The 14,898-nt window shown below is 51.5% G+C and overlaps 1 protein-coding gene across 11 annotated transcripts in view; it reads right to left on the reverse strand.

The window, feature by feature from the left end:
• LOC309856867 (steryl-sulfatase-like) overlaps nt 1-14,898 on the reverse strand; it is a 490,902-nt gene that overhangs the window by 435,512 nt on the left and 40,492 nt on the right. The window contains exon 1 of one of the 11 annotated variants that reach the window (XM_082718641.1): nt 11,657-11,720. The exons of 9 other annotated variants lie outside the window; for them this stretch is intronic. The gene's annotated coding sequence lies outside the window, so the exon portion shown is untranslated. Of the gene's footprint in view, nt 1-11,544; nt 11,618-11,656; nt 11,721-14,898 lie in introns of those variants that run through there. One more of the 11 variants, XM_082718640.1, reaches the window with a different exon arrangement.

Here is a 14,898-nt window from a genome sequence, read left to right on the forward strand (position 1 = left end):
GAAAGGGGAGCAAAGCAAGGAAGCCGGCATTAACTGAGTCCACCAGCAGGCCAGCCTGCTCCCTGAACCCCACCAGCAGCTACCTCGGGGCCTCCTGGGAATCTCAGCAAGTGACGGCAGCTCAGGACAGAAGACAACACTGCGGATATAAGACAGAGACAGAGGGCTGTTTGCACGGAGCACTGCGTCCTATAGAGGGATGAGGTTCAAAGGGTAGAGCCCAGAAAGACTGGGGAGTGTCAGGCAGGACCTCAAGATGGCCAGCAATAATCCCGCTACCTTGGTGTGCATGCTCTGTCTAATCCCACCCCCCTGAGGGGAGGACAGGACCTCTGAATACGATGGAGGTCTTTCCTGTAACGCAATGACTCTGTTGACTTTCAGTTCATTCAAAGGGGATGTGACCTTGGGTGGGCCTGACCCAATCATGGGACGGCTTCCTCAGGGAAGCCAGAAGTGCTCAGCTGGCCTGGAAGAAGTAATCCAGAGCTCTGATAGGAGCTGCCTATGGAGGCCAGCTCCCTCTGGAATCACCGGAGGCGAAGGTGGCCCAGGGTCTACAGGCAGCAAGGTAAAAGGGACCTCACACCCCAACAGCAAGGAGCTGAATCCTGCCACCAGCCCCGAAGGTGGACAAGGATCCTGAGCCTCAGGGGAGAAGGGCGTCTGGCTGACACCTGGATGCGGTCGCCTGGGCAGAGGCTCAATGGATCTATCCCAGGCATGGACTCGTGACCCGCAGAGACTGGGAGATAATACAAGAGTGCGGTCTGCAGCTACTGCTTATCACCAAACAGAGCCACAAATACAGTGCGTATCAACGTTAACGCACACGCGCTCCTATGCAAATGACGCAGATCTCGGACTAGGGATATTTGGGTGATAAATGCATAGACGTGACCCACTTAGGCAAGAAAGAATTCTGTGCCCTTTGTGCTTGCATCCAATTCTTTTTCTGCAGTCTGTCTCCAAATACGGACAGACCATCGTGCAACTCTGCTGGTGTACTCGTCCCCAAAAACCCACCGTACGTGGAAAACACCGGAAACTGAAAAACCCACTGCAGGCACGTATCGTACGGAGCCTCCCCGCGCAGCCGAGCCTGCCGTCGGCGCATTCCGACCTTCCGTGAGCCCGCGGCTGGGCAGGATCTTCTAACACGGCCTTTTTCTAGAATACAGGGTTGACTGTGTCCTCTCCCGAACGCGAAAAGTGACAAACAGATGGCCGTCTGGGGCCGGAATGCCTGTCAGTGTGCCGGTTCTCGGCCCCCCCGTGACGGCGGGACTGGCTGGGAGCTGCCTCTGCCGGGCGTCGCCTCGCAGCCCAGGGCTGCCTGCCTCTCCTCTGGGAAAGGATCCAAAGTCGCACTCCCGACTGCTTTTGCAGACTCGTAACACGAAAAGTGGAAAGGACCCAAGTCAAGCCGTCACAAGTAGGGGACCATCTGCACGGAGCCACCATGCTACAGACACCCGCCCGGCCGCGGGCACGCGATCAAGGCCCAGGATACGCGTCCGCGTGGACCAGCCTCAGAGCAGGAGGAACAAAGGGAAGTAGGGCGGGCACAAAAACCAGCCCCCCCAGAGACAGACAGGTCCTAACCCTCAGAACCAGTGATTATCTCATTTTAGAAAGCAAAAGGGACTCTGCCGTGGTGTTTCAGTTAAAGACCCTGAGATGGGCAAAGAATCTGGGCTTATGCCGCGCACAGCACAGAAACGGATCCTGTCCTAGACGCTCCCGGAGGGACTGGCCGTGTGGACACCCTGGTGCCAGCCTGCTGACCCCCACTTCTGACCACCGAAGGGTTGGGTCATCATTAGCTTCCGCCGTCTGCCGTCTGACCAGCTTTGCCGCGCTTTCTGAGACTGGCCCTAGAAAGTTAACCCGGAAGACAAGGGAAGAGTCCTCGGAAGCAGCCAAGGGAGGGAGGCTGCGAGGAAAGAAAGCTAGGACGGGAGGCAGGACACAGAGGGCGACAGCGAGAATTTTCATCATTCCGGAATTTCTAGGACTAGAAGTCCAGGAAGCAGTCGAAAACAACAGTCCCTTACCCAAGACGCCTCCCTGCTCTCCTGTTTTGTATCGATCTCTGAATCTCTAATTGTTTTCAAACACAATTTAAAAGCTGGAAACTATACAACAGAAGGCATAGTAGGTCATCAATTCTACACAGGATCCCGAAGAAATTCGGGAACGACACGCATTCGCACCCAATCACCGTGCTTCGAATGGGTGATGCGATGTTAACGTTGAGTCCTGAGCCATGCAGGGAAATCAATCATCTCCTAAAAACATGTTTACTTTACGGGAGGGGACAGGTATGATTTTTAATCAAATCTGTAAGCTCTCAAAATGGATTACAGGAAAAGGATATCAATTCGCTCGGCAAACGTAAACGCATACATTATTTTCTCTGATAGCCACGGGTCCGTGCGATCTGACAAATAAGAAGTCAGGTCCCAACACAATTTTTCAGCATAACTGGGGTTAGCACGTCCTTCCATTTACGATACAGAAGTGGATAATGTTCCCCTTAGGATATAGGATATTTTATCCAACACGGAGGCACCCATCCTTTTCTTTGATGCTTATTAGTATTAGGGTTATAGAAAAGCTTTAATTCCTGAGAGCTGGGACAAGATCTTCCTTTGAGAGAGGGAGAGAGTGTGGAGGTGTGGAAGGGGCAGAGGGAGAGGGAGAGAGACAGTCTAAAGCAGTCTCCATGCTCAGCACGGAGCCCGATGCGGGGCTGGCCGTGGGGCTTGATCTCACAACCCTGAGATCACAATCGTTTTATCAAAGCACGAGGATGAAACCTTTGAAATGTCCATCATGTAGGTCACATATGCATATCAACTGTGTCATATGGCCCGAACAGACACTGTACATGAAAATAAGCAATACGTGAAGTTGGGAGCCAACGTCAGCTTCAACGGGTCACCTGGGTGGCTCTCAGGAAACTTCCCAGCCATCCTGAGGTCCAGTCCCTTACTGGCTGCTACAGAAACTGCTCCTCTACAGATAGGGCACCAGCAGCAGAGAGTTTTAAGGGTAAAATGACACATGCATCACCAACAATATCCTCTACACAACACTTAAAACTGCACTAAGGAAACGTTAGCATCTCCCAAGTCAGTCGGGCAAAGGCAGACGGAAAGAAGACCCAGGCAGCGATTTTGGAGCATGGCAAGCAGACCCTAGAGGGTCTCTGAGTAAAGAATCAGGAGGGCTGGAAAGCCAAGGGCCCTGGGCAGCGCCCGTGATACCGGAATGGGGTGGGCCACAATGTCCCACAGGGCCAGGGACCTCCTCCTGCCAGTCCTGGTTCCGGAATACTGGGCTTTCCGGGACAACGGCTTTGGAGAGCTGCAGGTCCCGGATGCCAAGGCCAGCTCTCAGACAAGCAAGAGCTCCGTAAACGTCCCCATGAGCACAGAGCTTCCCCCTGGCTTTGCAAAATGCAGGACCTTCCTGTTCTCTACAAACACAGGCAAAGGACCAGAAGACCGTTGCGAGGGGTCTCCAACATGAGGGTCAGAGACAAAAGGAAGAAAGAAAAAAAAAAATCTTAAAATCATCAACCAACCCATCCATCAATCAATAAGTAGACAAATAAAAGATGCCTTGGGAAAAAAAAAAAAGCCCATTTTAGAGAACATAACACAAGTTTTGGAAATACAGCACAGGACAGAGGAAATCAATCAGCCGGGAAGAGGAAATGGAGGGTCTCTCGAAGGGAGACAGAACAAAACATCAAGGTGATTGATAACAGGGGAGAAGCCAGGAAAGCTGGGACTCCGAAAGAGAGGTCCAACCAGCGGAGAGAAGAGAGAGGCACCCCATGCGCAGATAAATTCCCAAAGCAGTCACACAAGACACAGTGACAGATGTTAAAGGAAGTGAGGGTCCACGTTGAACGGATGAGCACGGGTCCAAATGCACGACTGAAAACAGACCCGGAGGAAAAGCCGGTTATCATGGAGCCTTAGGACACGGAGGGCCAAGGAAAGGTCGTACTTGCATGCAAACGGCAATGTGGAACAGCCACAGAGAGACTCCCAGCGGCTTTGGTGTTTCCACAGCCACGCCGAATCGTGTCAGATAACAACAGTCCCCAAATTCCAAGGGAAAATGATTTCCAAGCTGACGTCGCACAACCAGCACAGGGGACCCAGGAACAGAGCCCGTGCACACACCCAGCACTGACCGCTGGCCTCTGCTTCCAAAAAACCTACCCCTTGGCGTGGGGACAGAGCGTTCCCGCCCTGTTGCCTGCCTTTCTGGGTGTTACACACTCTTCAGGGACATCCCCAAACACGAAGTGTAGAGAAATGTCACATTTGTCTTGGGGGGGAAACAGCAAAACCTGATTAATAAGAATTGCTATAATTAAATCCCCGTTCTCTCTCTCTTTGACCGTGAGCTCGGGAGGCTGGTGTTGTGGCAGCAATCACGCTTTAGTCTCAACGTTGACTCCCCCGGACGGAAGCCACGTCCCAGAGCACACGGAATTCACCTGTCTTCACTGGGCTGGGCTGCAGAATCCCAAACTTGCTCAAGGCAGGGCAAGGTTTTATGGGAACATGACCCCAGACAGGGTCTTTCTGTTTTCTCTTCCCATGAGGTCTGAGCACCCGACATGTCCGAACCCAATCCTGTTCATCGGCAACAAGAGGCCCCGGGAACCGTCCTCGAGAAGAACCCAGAGTGGAACACACCATGGGCAGCCGCAGAGTGGTTCAAAGGAAGCAGGTCATTATTATAAGCTAAGAAGAAAGCAGAAGGGAAGGGAAGAAATTAATCATGGGAGGGAAAACAGGAACCAGACACGTCCTCCAATTAGAAACAAACAGAAACGTCACAAAATACCCAGTCCTGTTAGGAATCGAAAATTAAAATGAACACACAAGGAAAATGCTGCTTGTGACCTACTGATGGGGTTAATACTACGTTGTGCGAACACCGTCTCTTGCAAAGGGGGGCAGGTCATGGGGACGCGTGCTCATCGACTGTGCAAATCAAAGTCAGACAGACTTTCGGGAGCACGACTGACAATCAGGTATGTCACGAGTTTCACAGTCTCTGAACCGGCGTTTAAGTTTCCAGGAGTTCATCTCAGGAAGATGCGGAGGGACACACACACGTGACTTACCAACACATGCTTACCAACAGTAGAAATCCGCAAAGCTGAAGACATTGCGGAAACGTAAGTCAATTACATCATAAAATATTATGCAGCCCATAAATTCTTATTTTTTTTTAAAGATTTTATTTATTTATTTGAGAGAGAGAGAGAGATCACAAGTAGACAGAGAGGCAGACAGACAGAGAGAGGAGAAAGCAGGCTTCCCATTGAGCAGAGAGCCCGATGCGGGACTCGATCCCAGGACCCCGAGATCATGACCCGAGCTGAAGGCAGAGGCTTTAACATGGATGTGTATGTTAGAGCTGTACCTGTGTGTAGAGATACATGCATGTAATTGGAAAGAAGGAATACAGAACTTCATTTAAAACCAGTTTTGAGGGGTGCCTGGGTGGCTCAGTGGGTTAAAGCCTCTTTCGGCTCAGGTCATGGTCGCGGGGTCCTGGGATGGAGCCCTGCCTTGGGCTCTCTGCTTGGTGGGGAGCCTGCTTCCCTTCCTCTCGCTCTGCCTGCCTCTCTGCCTGTTTGTGATCTCTGTCTGTCAAATAAATAAATAAAATCTTAAAACAACCACAACAAGAACACCACTTTTCAGGCGTGGGTCAGCCAGAAGTTTTTTTTTGTTTGTTTGTTTTAACATGGTTTTCAAATAAAATTCTTGCTTTTATCAAATACTCTACTTATTTTTATAGCCAGAAAAAGGCTTCCAGAGTACAACTTAATCATACTTCCTTTGCGCCAAAGGATCCAATGTCACAATTAAATTTACAGAACTCCTCCAATATGATGATTTACACTCATGGGAATAAAAAGACAATGAACCCGGGCTTCCCGTTGGCCTGAAGAGAACCTAATTGAGACGACTTCAGCGTGATGAGCTCTGATTTTTAAATCATGATATTCCGTCAAATGCTATGCAGCTGCTCTCTGTCATGTAATCATAAACAAAAAAAGAGAAAGATTTTCTTTTCAGAGAAATCCTTTTAAGTGCTTATTCTCTTAAGACAAGCACATGGTAAATGCTTAATAAATGCTCATCGCGAGAGAATTGAATTAACGCCGATTTCTCATCTCCGGAGTTCTTCCCTCGTGGAAGAAACCTGAGGACAACGGCGCAACGTCCCCTGAAGCTGCGGATCTCAAACCATCCGACGAAAGCCTCGACCCGGGATCTCGGCCGCCTTCCCCAGACATGAACACGCTTCCTTTGCCGCAATTCTTTCAGTATGTTTAACTGGAGAAGCAGAAAACCCCCACCAAAGCGTGTGAGGACAAGAGGGAGAGCGTTCAAAGGCACAGACAGTGTTTCAGACTGCAGTGGGGGCACCGTGGACGCGAACGGGGGGCGTTAGGAAGGAGACTGTCATGACTGTGCGGGTCCCTCCTTGCCCGCAGCACCACGAGCCCAGAGTCTGGGGACGGCTCCTGTTCATGTCCCAAATCTCTGTTCTCGTATTACATGGTGGGTGGGTCCAGGCTCTGCAGCCTCAACAGCAGGATGGGAAGCATCTCAATCAGTGTGTCCCAAGATCAGGGTGACAAGCCTCCGGGGAGGCCCCCTCCCGCAGCGGGATCCCCCCCAAACACACAGAGAAGCCACGGAAGACCAGCCACTTGCGGGGAGACTGCCACCCAGAAGAGGGCACTGAAGAGTGGCACGGACGAAGGGGACGGGACATCGTCCCGCAGCACGGGTGGAACGCAGGCTGGGTGCAAAGTGACGCCCTCACCAGTACGAGAAGGGGCTGACGCCTACCGACTGCGGTTAGCGCAGTGACCTCCTGCACCTTTGCTCTGCCCCGAAGCATCCCTGGATGGGTGCAAGAGAGAGAGGCTAAGAAAACAAAATCAGTTTGGGTTCTCACGCTGGGAATGTTCTTAAAAGAGCATCTGTGCTGCTGAGTCTGAGAGTTTCACCGTCTGACAGGCTGTGTGTGATGGGTTGGAAAACCCACTAGGACTTATGTGCTTGGGGCAGACCCATGAAGGCTCCTACCACCAGACTCGGCACTCGCGAAACGCGCCGACCGTGGCACTCCGCATGTACCTTCACTGCTGGAGACTCGTTCCCATCCCTCCATAAAAAACAAACCAGACTGACCCCCTCTCCTGCGTCTCCCCATCTTTTTTTTCCCTCTTATCCCATCAAGTTCCACGCGGAACCCAACAACCATCCAAACAGAGGAGGAAAAAGAATGGAGCTCATTTCACTGCCTTTCTAGGCTATGGCCTGTCACCGGAAATGAGAGTGTGAAGGTGTCCATCCCATCGATGAGGCAGGGAAAGCTGAAACGTGCCTTTGTCCCCGTCACATACACCACAAGACGATTCGAGATACAAGAGTCTAGAGTTCTGGGGCGCCTGGGTGGCTCAGTGGCTTAAGCCTCTGCCTTCGGCTCAGGTCATGATTCCAGGGTTCTGGGATCGAGCCCCACATCGGGCTCTCTGCTCAGCAGGGAGCCTGCTTCCCTCTCTCTCTCTCTGCCTGCCTCTCTGCATACTCGTGATCTCTGTCTGGCAAATAAATAAATAAAATCTTAAAAAAAAAAAAAGTCTAGAGTTCCCATATGCAACCTCAACATTTCCTGCAAGTCTGACAAAGAGTTCTCCCAAGGGAATGACCTCATACCTCCTGCACACTTTTCAACGCCATGAAAGAACACAGACCACAAAAAATGTCCCTTAAATACTATGGTCAGATGATTCACAAGAAAACAAGACTATGGGGATTAATTCAGTTTTTGACATTCCTTAGGAAGATGACCTAGAATCATCTTTCAAATAAACTAAAGATTAGTATTACGGGTAGGGGGAAATAGAAGTTCAGAAAGTTCTCTGATAGTTGAAACGTGAACTAAATCTGAGTAGAAAATCACAAGCGCTTGTAGCTATTGTATGACGTTCAGCCTTTTTAAAAAAGATTATTTATTTGACAGAGAGAGAGAGAGAGAGAGATCACAAGTAGACAGAGAGGCAGGCAGAGAGAGAGGGGGAAGCAGGCTCCCTGCGGAGCAGAGAGACCAATGTGGGGCTCGATCCCAGGACCCTGAGATCATGACCTGAGCCGAAGGCAGAGGCTTTAACTATTGAGCCACCCAGGAGTCCCGATGTTCAGCATTATTAAATGCACTTAAAACAGACCTCTCTGCACTGCCCTAGTAACGTCTCCAATAGCTATGGACATAGTGAGGCCATTTCCCGCTTTTTGCACACAGAAATGTTCTTTGGAGGTAAAGGTGTTCTGGAGTCCATGTTTTTTTCTTTGTCCCTCAGAAGAACGAGTCTCACGCTTCTTTTTCAAAGCCAAGAACGCCCATGAGTCATCACGGAAACGACCTCTAAGCCACTATTGTGAATACACAGGAACCGAGCTCTTGATCTCCCCCTTCCCGAGTGTGAGACCTTGAAATACACAAACGAGACAGATAACTGAAGTCTCCTGGCTCCCCAACCACCAGTGGGTCATGTGTGTGCCTTCGGCTCAGGTCAGGATCCCAGGGTCGTGGGATGGAGTCCCCACGTCGGGCTCCCTGCTCCCCGGGAAGCCTGCTTCTCCCTCTTCCTCTACCCCATCCCCCCGGCTCGTGCCCTCTCTGTCACTCAAATAAATAAGTAAAAATGTTTAAAAACATGTAAAAACAATGTAGAGTTCAAAGACAGAATGCACCTCTTAGGTTACAGAAGAAGGATACCAGGAAAACGTGATATTCGATGGTCAATTTCCATCCTGTAGTCAATCTCAGCGTTGATTTTAATAAAATAGAGACAGAGGGTCGCACAGGGGCCGAGCCCAGACTTAATAAAGAGTCGGAAACTGTCTCCACAGTACAGTTGCAACAGCATTATGCTAACCGCTCCTCATCAAGCGATTACTGCTTTAAAATTAGAAGACTGTGCCCATGTTATAAAACCGATCTGACCACAGGCAGCTCACGCGTGTCTTCCGACGCTTCCTCCGGAGAGATGACAATGAACGTTACGGATTTCTTCCTGACCCCCAGCCCGTCTCCTATTTCATACCCGGAACCACAGGCGAGTTGACGGTCTTTGCACAGAACTCACTCTTAGAATGAGACGCTTAAAAGAAGCTTTTGAAAGGGAAAAAGAATCCTAATCCACATAACACCGCACACGGGGTGCAGACAGAGGGGCTGCCTTTGTGCCTTTCCAGTGTTGTCAGCTACAGGATTACCTCGGCAGGAAATTCAGGGACCCGACTTTAAAGTGTTGGTTCTGTGCACAAAGAAACAAGAAGAGCACACGCCTCCTCCGGGACCGAGATGCACTGGCTCCTGGGAGGAACCCCCATGGGTTAAGGAGAGATCACCGCTAACAAGTGCCCACCCCGTCCTATTGGGCAAAGCCACAGCTCGGGGCACCCCACAGTTAAAGACCATTCTCTACACTGGGGTACGTGACAGGCCAAATTCTATCAGAAACCTTATCTCCCCCCCTCTTTTTTGCAAGTAACCTTATTTGACTAAAAGTCGAAGGAACCAAATTTACCACTACTATGACCATCGGAAACATCCTTTCCCACTCATGCGTTCAACGCTTACAGACTCCACAGCTACAAGGTTCTCTGCGTTGCTGGGACATTGCAGGGAATACTGTGTTTCCGGCCCCCAGAGCGTGCAACGGGTCTGCAGACAGAGGTGACTCCAAGCATCAGGATGGGACCCATGATCCCCTCTGAGACGGGATTAACATCCCACACGGGGCAGGAATGTCTGCAGGGGGAAGGGCGCCTCACCCAGCCGGAGGCCTCAAGCCAGGAGAATTTGGCTGGTGGTGGAGCCCTGGGGGGGGGGGGCAGTGCCTGCTAAGTGGGAGAGCTTTATCATGCAATGTGTCTGCTAGGGCCAGAGCTGGTAGGACACCCACAGTGGAGCCCCTCCCGGCCCTGGTTGCAGAATCCCATTTCCATTCTAGTGGGGAGCCACCGGAGAGCCCCAGCACGGCCAGAGGGAGCACCGGGCCGAGGCTGGAGGAAATGCGTCTGGCTTCCCGCGGACGACACAGTCCAGTAGGAGGCAAGTGTGTCGCACACCTGTCACCGGAGGACAGCTCAGCCCAAGGCATGGTTGGCCGTGCCAGTATGGACGGAGGGACACATGGATGGACAGACAAGGGACACCTGGAAAGCAATGCTGGTGGCGGCTGATCTTGTGCATGAGAGAGCTCTGTGCTCTGAAGGCCCCGTCCTCCAGCGTAAGGCATGTGTCCCTGCTCTTGCTGTCCGTCCCCGTGTCTGGACGGCCATGCCGCTCACCGAACTGTGGCGAAGACCCAGCTGCGACCACGGACAGACGCACGTCTTGATGTCAGTCATCAAACCTCCATCACCCCCCGGGGTCCTCAGTCCCAAAACAGTCCCAAAACAGGGCAGGCAGGCAAACCGGGAGCTGCCGCTGCGCTCACTCACAGCATCTTTCGCTCCTAACAAAGTCCAACAGACACAAAACTCAGAGCTGCTGCGCTAGAAGACGGCGGGGTCAACGTGAGCCCCTGTCCCCGGGCGCGAGGAGGCTTCCCATGGAGCTCCCTCACGCTTCCGACGGGAACAGTGTGCCAAGCACGACCTAGGGGGCCCAGCGTCCTCCACGTGTCCCGTCGAACAGATGTCAAGCTCGCAAACGAAGCGTTGGACGCCAGTGTGTGTGCAGATGCCTTCTTCAACGGAACGCTTTATTCCTTAGGTATCGAGACACGCGTTGACAGAAACGGACAACGAAATTGCTGCTCCAGATTCTGAAGCCAGGGGCTGCTGGTCAGAGGTAAGCAAGGTGGGCTCTGATATTTCTGCTCCGAAGCCAGCACACACAGGCCCAGGCCCCCGGAGCCCGGCCTGCCTCGGCAAACCACGCATCGGCAAAGGCGGAATGGCCGGTCCAAGCCACACCACCCTTCCTCCGCGACCTGACTGTGCTCCCACGATGGCACCCTGCCTGGCCCGAGTGGTGCCGCGCACCCCGTCAGGGATGGACAGTGACTCACGAAACACTGCGTACCACACAGAGAGGCCACACGGAAGGCATGATGGCCTCCACGGTTTTCTGTGAACATCACCCAACAGAGACACAGGGTTCACCATCTTCAGAGTTCCAGGGACGAGGTTTTGCCAAGCACCGCCCACAAGCACACAGCATGAGGACCCGTCCATCACAGATGGGACCAGGATACGCTCAGCGTCGTGGCAGACTTGGCATCCCCGAGGCACACGACACGTGCCTCTTGAACCCGGGTCCTGCACAAAATTCCGACCACCACCACCGATGGGACCCAAACAGCTCCCCAGACAACAGGACAGGGACGCTGCACATGTATTTTCCCCAAGACTTATCTTTGCAAAACTTCCAAACTCACTGAATAATTAAAAAGAAAAACAAACTCACGTATCCTCCTCCACATAGGCTGACGGACGGCTCGCACTTTGCACTGCGTGCTCGCCTGCTGTCTCTCCCCAGGTACGCACACGCATATGCACACACGCACGTCCACGCATACCTTTTCTCTGCATCCGAAGAGAGGATGGAAAATGGACTTGTGCTTGTGCGTCATGACGTTTCGCCAGGGATATGTCTGCAGAAACCATCGCCGTCACCCTCTGAAGAGCTTGGCGTGGGTCTCCCAGAACGAGGACATTTCCTCCATAAGCACGAGGCCGTCACACCGGCCCTGCACGCGAACGCCGAATCGGCACACTCAGCTTCGACACGGTCTCCACGTAACCGTCTCTCCTGGTCCCCCCACCACCACCCCCATCTGGGACCCTCTCCACATTCAGGCAAACCTTTCCCAACCCAGAACAGTCCCTGACCTTCCGCTGTGTCCCACGACACTGACTATTTTGGAAGAATCCAGGTCAACTATCTGTGACAATGTGCTACATTTTGGGTCTGTGCGTTCCCTTCCTCGTGATCAGATCCCAGGGCAAGGTTCCTGGGAGGGACGTTCCGCAGCTGATGTCCTGTTCCTGCTGCCTCTGATCGGGACGCTTGGGACACCACGGCGCCCTCCCGTTGACGATCAGTCAGTCAACGGAACCATCTCTGTTTGATTGATTGATTTGTTACATTGATTGGTTGCTTTTGATTACTATTTAGAAGGATTGATTCATTTTCTTTCACGCTGTATCTGATCATGAATCTTGCTTTCTTGGAGACACACAACACGCTGACCATAATTTCCCTGGTTGGCACGATCTTGACCCCGAAATGTGTGTATTCTCGTGGGTACTTGCTACCAGAAAAACATCCCTACTGAGCATTGACCGTCCCCTTGAAAGCACCTTTTCACTGTCACCAAAGGATGAAAAAATTACTCTCCTAGTACATATATAAGCAGAGTACATCAAGGGACCTGCTAGCAGGTCTTGTCAAACAACATGATGTCTCATAAAAAGGACATTTTGGTGGCGGGGGGGGGGTTCATAAGAAAACTTTAATTTCGCGAAGCCTTTTTCGGGAGGAGAAAAAAGAGAGAAATATCAGAGATAAGATTCAAGTCTTTTCTTGACGATCGCCAGTCCATTCAAGGAGAAGGGAAAAGTTTAAGATGCTGCCTTTCGGACCCCATGTTTTAAACTGTGAAGCACATTCACATAGCCCTCAAGGATGGCTTCATGTTGGTGAGATATAATGGATATGGTCACGAGGTATGTAAGCACACATATCGTGGTCCCCACCGAAAGACCCCCACTTCACATCCAAACATTAGGGAAGAATAATGAGTGTGTATTGGTTTATCATGAATAAACCATGAGCCTTTTCAGCTGCATACTTTTAATTAGCTACTGAGTCTGTCCATTTTTTCCCCGAGCTCTTCTGGCTGGGTCCGGAGAATGTCCCGGTCCCCTCTAGACTAAAATCGCGCGCACACACACACACACACACACACACACACACAGATTCAAAGCATTTCGCTGCAAAAAGTCCGGTGGTTTCCTAGGGGAGTAAAAATAAAAGTCGACTGAGCAGGTGCTTACGGCTGTGAAAGCTGTGTCAGAACGCAGAGCGAGCTCCTGCATGAACGATACGCTTAGAAAATAAATTCTCCTCTAAAACCCCCGAAAAGTTTGTTTCTGAAACAGAGAAAAGGAACCAATGATCCTTTTAAGGAACAAATTACAGAAATCACAATAGAAAAATGAATCGGTGAAGCGGCTCAGCATTAAGAATAGACACAAGCCAAGGCTTTAAGCCTCCGTGGCTGTTTCCTGAGGTAGGAGAAACCTCTGCAGTGGGGTTTCCATTTAATAGGGGAAAAAAAAAAATCCTTAAAAGGTCTTTCTCTTTTTCTTCTCTTTAATTCTCATTCTAACGCGGCTCCCTGAACGTAGAAGACCACTGAATGTATTCCGGGAAGAAAGAGAAGATTAAGTCCGCAAGGAGGGTTTCTGCAGCTCCCAAGGCTGCCAGTTGGGGCTGGGAGGGTCTCTGTGGTGGGGCTGGGCTGTGTGGGGTCCTGAGCAGCTCTCCTAGCCTCCGCCCACCAGCAGCAAAGCTCCTCCAAACTCAAGAGCTGTTTCAGTCACCCTAGGAACCTGTCCTTTGAGCCCCCATTTTGCACGGGGAGGTGTGGACACTGGGAACTTCATCCGCTTCCTGAGGACACGAGCCAGCTGGTGGAGAGTGGGAATCCACATCCCAGGCAACGTATCTCTGACCCCACGACATGGCTCCATCTTTGGGAGCCTCCCCTAGCAGTGGGAACCCATATCTTCTCGAAAAGCATCTCCGTGCTCCTTCCTCTGAGCCTGTTGACTCCTGGCAGTGCTCTCCTTAACATCTTAATGACAAAGGAGCCGCCCTGTGCCTCATCGCTCACCTCCCCCGGGGGGAGCTGCCCTTCCTATAGGATGCTCCCCATTGACAAATGAGACCTTTCGGGGGTCAGGTGAACCCCCAAACATCTTGTCCCTACAATGTCCGATCTTGTACAACACCATGTGAATGCTCCCCAAATACTCAGACAGCGGTCACGGGGAGGTGCACACCGCGTCATCAATGAGACATGGAGAAGGGGTTCCATGGGTCCCTCCTATACACCACAGCAAGCCCTAATACCCATTTTCTGAGTACAACTGGGCTTGCCAACACTGGCTTGTAAGACTGTCCCCTCTCTGTTTCTGGAGCCCAGGAAAAATGTTTCCCCCATGTTCAAATGGTTGCGAAAACACTGTTTTGTGGGGCGTGAAACGTATATGAGACGGGGAGTCCAGGGTCTCCAAAGAAAGCGTGTGAGAACACAGCCACCTCCGCCAGCCCCCCCTGTCATCTGTGGCGGCGTCTGTGCGACACGGTCAGAGCCCCGTACCTGCCCAAGAGATTGCAGAGCTGCAGAGCTGGACATACTGACTGTCGAATCCTGTCCACGCTAAGTTTTTCCAACCTCCCCTACAGAGTCCTACACACGAAGACGGCTTTGAATCTTTTCATGAATATAGACAGGGACACCTGCGGGGCTTGGGCGGTGAAGCATTTGCCTTTGGCTCAGGTCAGGATCCCAGGTCCTACGTTATGATCCCAGCACCCTCGGACGGAGCCCCACTTCGGGCTCCTTGCGCGGCAGGAAGCCTGCTTCTCTGTCTGCCGTGCCCCCTGGCTTTTTCTCTGACAAAATCTTAAAAAAAAAAAAAAGAACAGACACATATTTTTAGTTGTTGACATTTACACAAAGCTAGCATATGTGTTGAAACAATTAGCCTACAGATTTATCGTTCACGCATGAAGATACAAAGTATTCTC

This window comes from Mustela nivalis (assembly GCF_964662115.1).
Source record: "Mustela nivalis genome assembly, chromosome: Y".
Lineage (NCBI taxonomy): Eukaryota > Metazoa > Chordata > Mammalia > Carnivora > Mustelidae > Mustela > Mustela nivalis.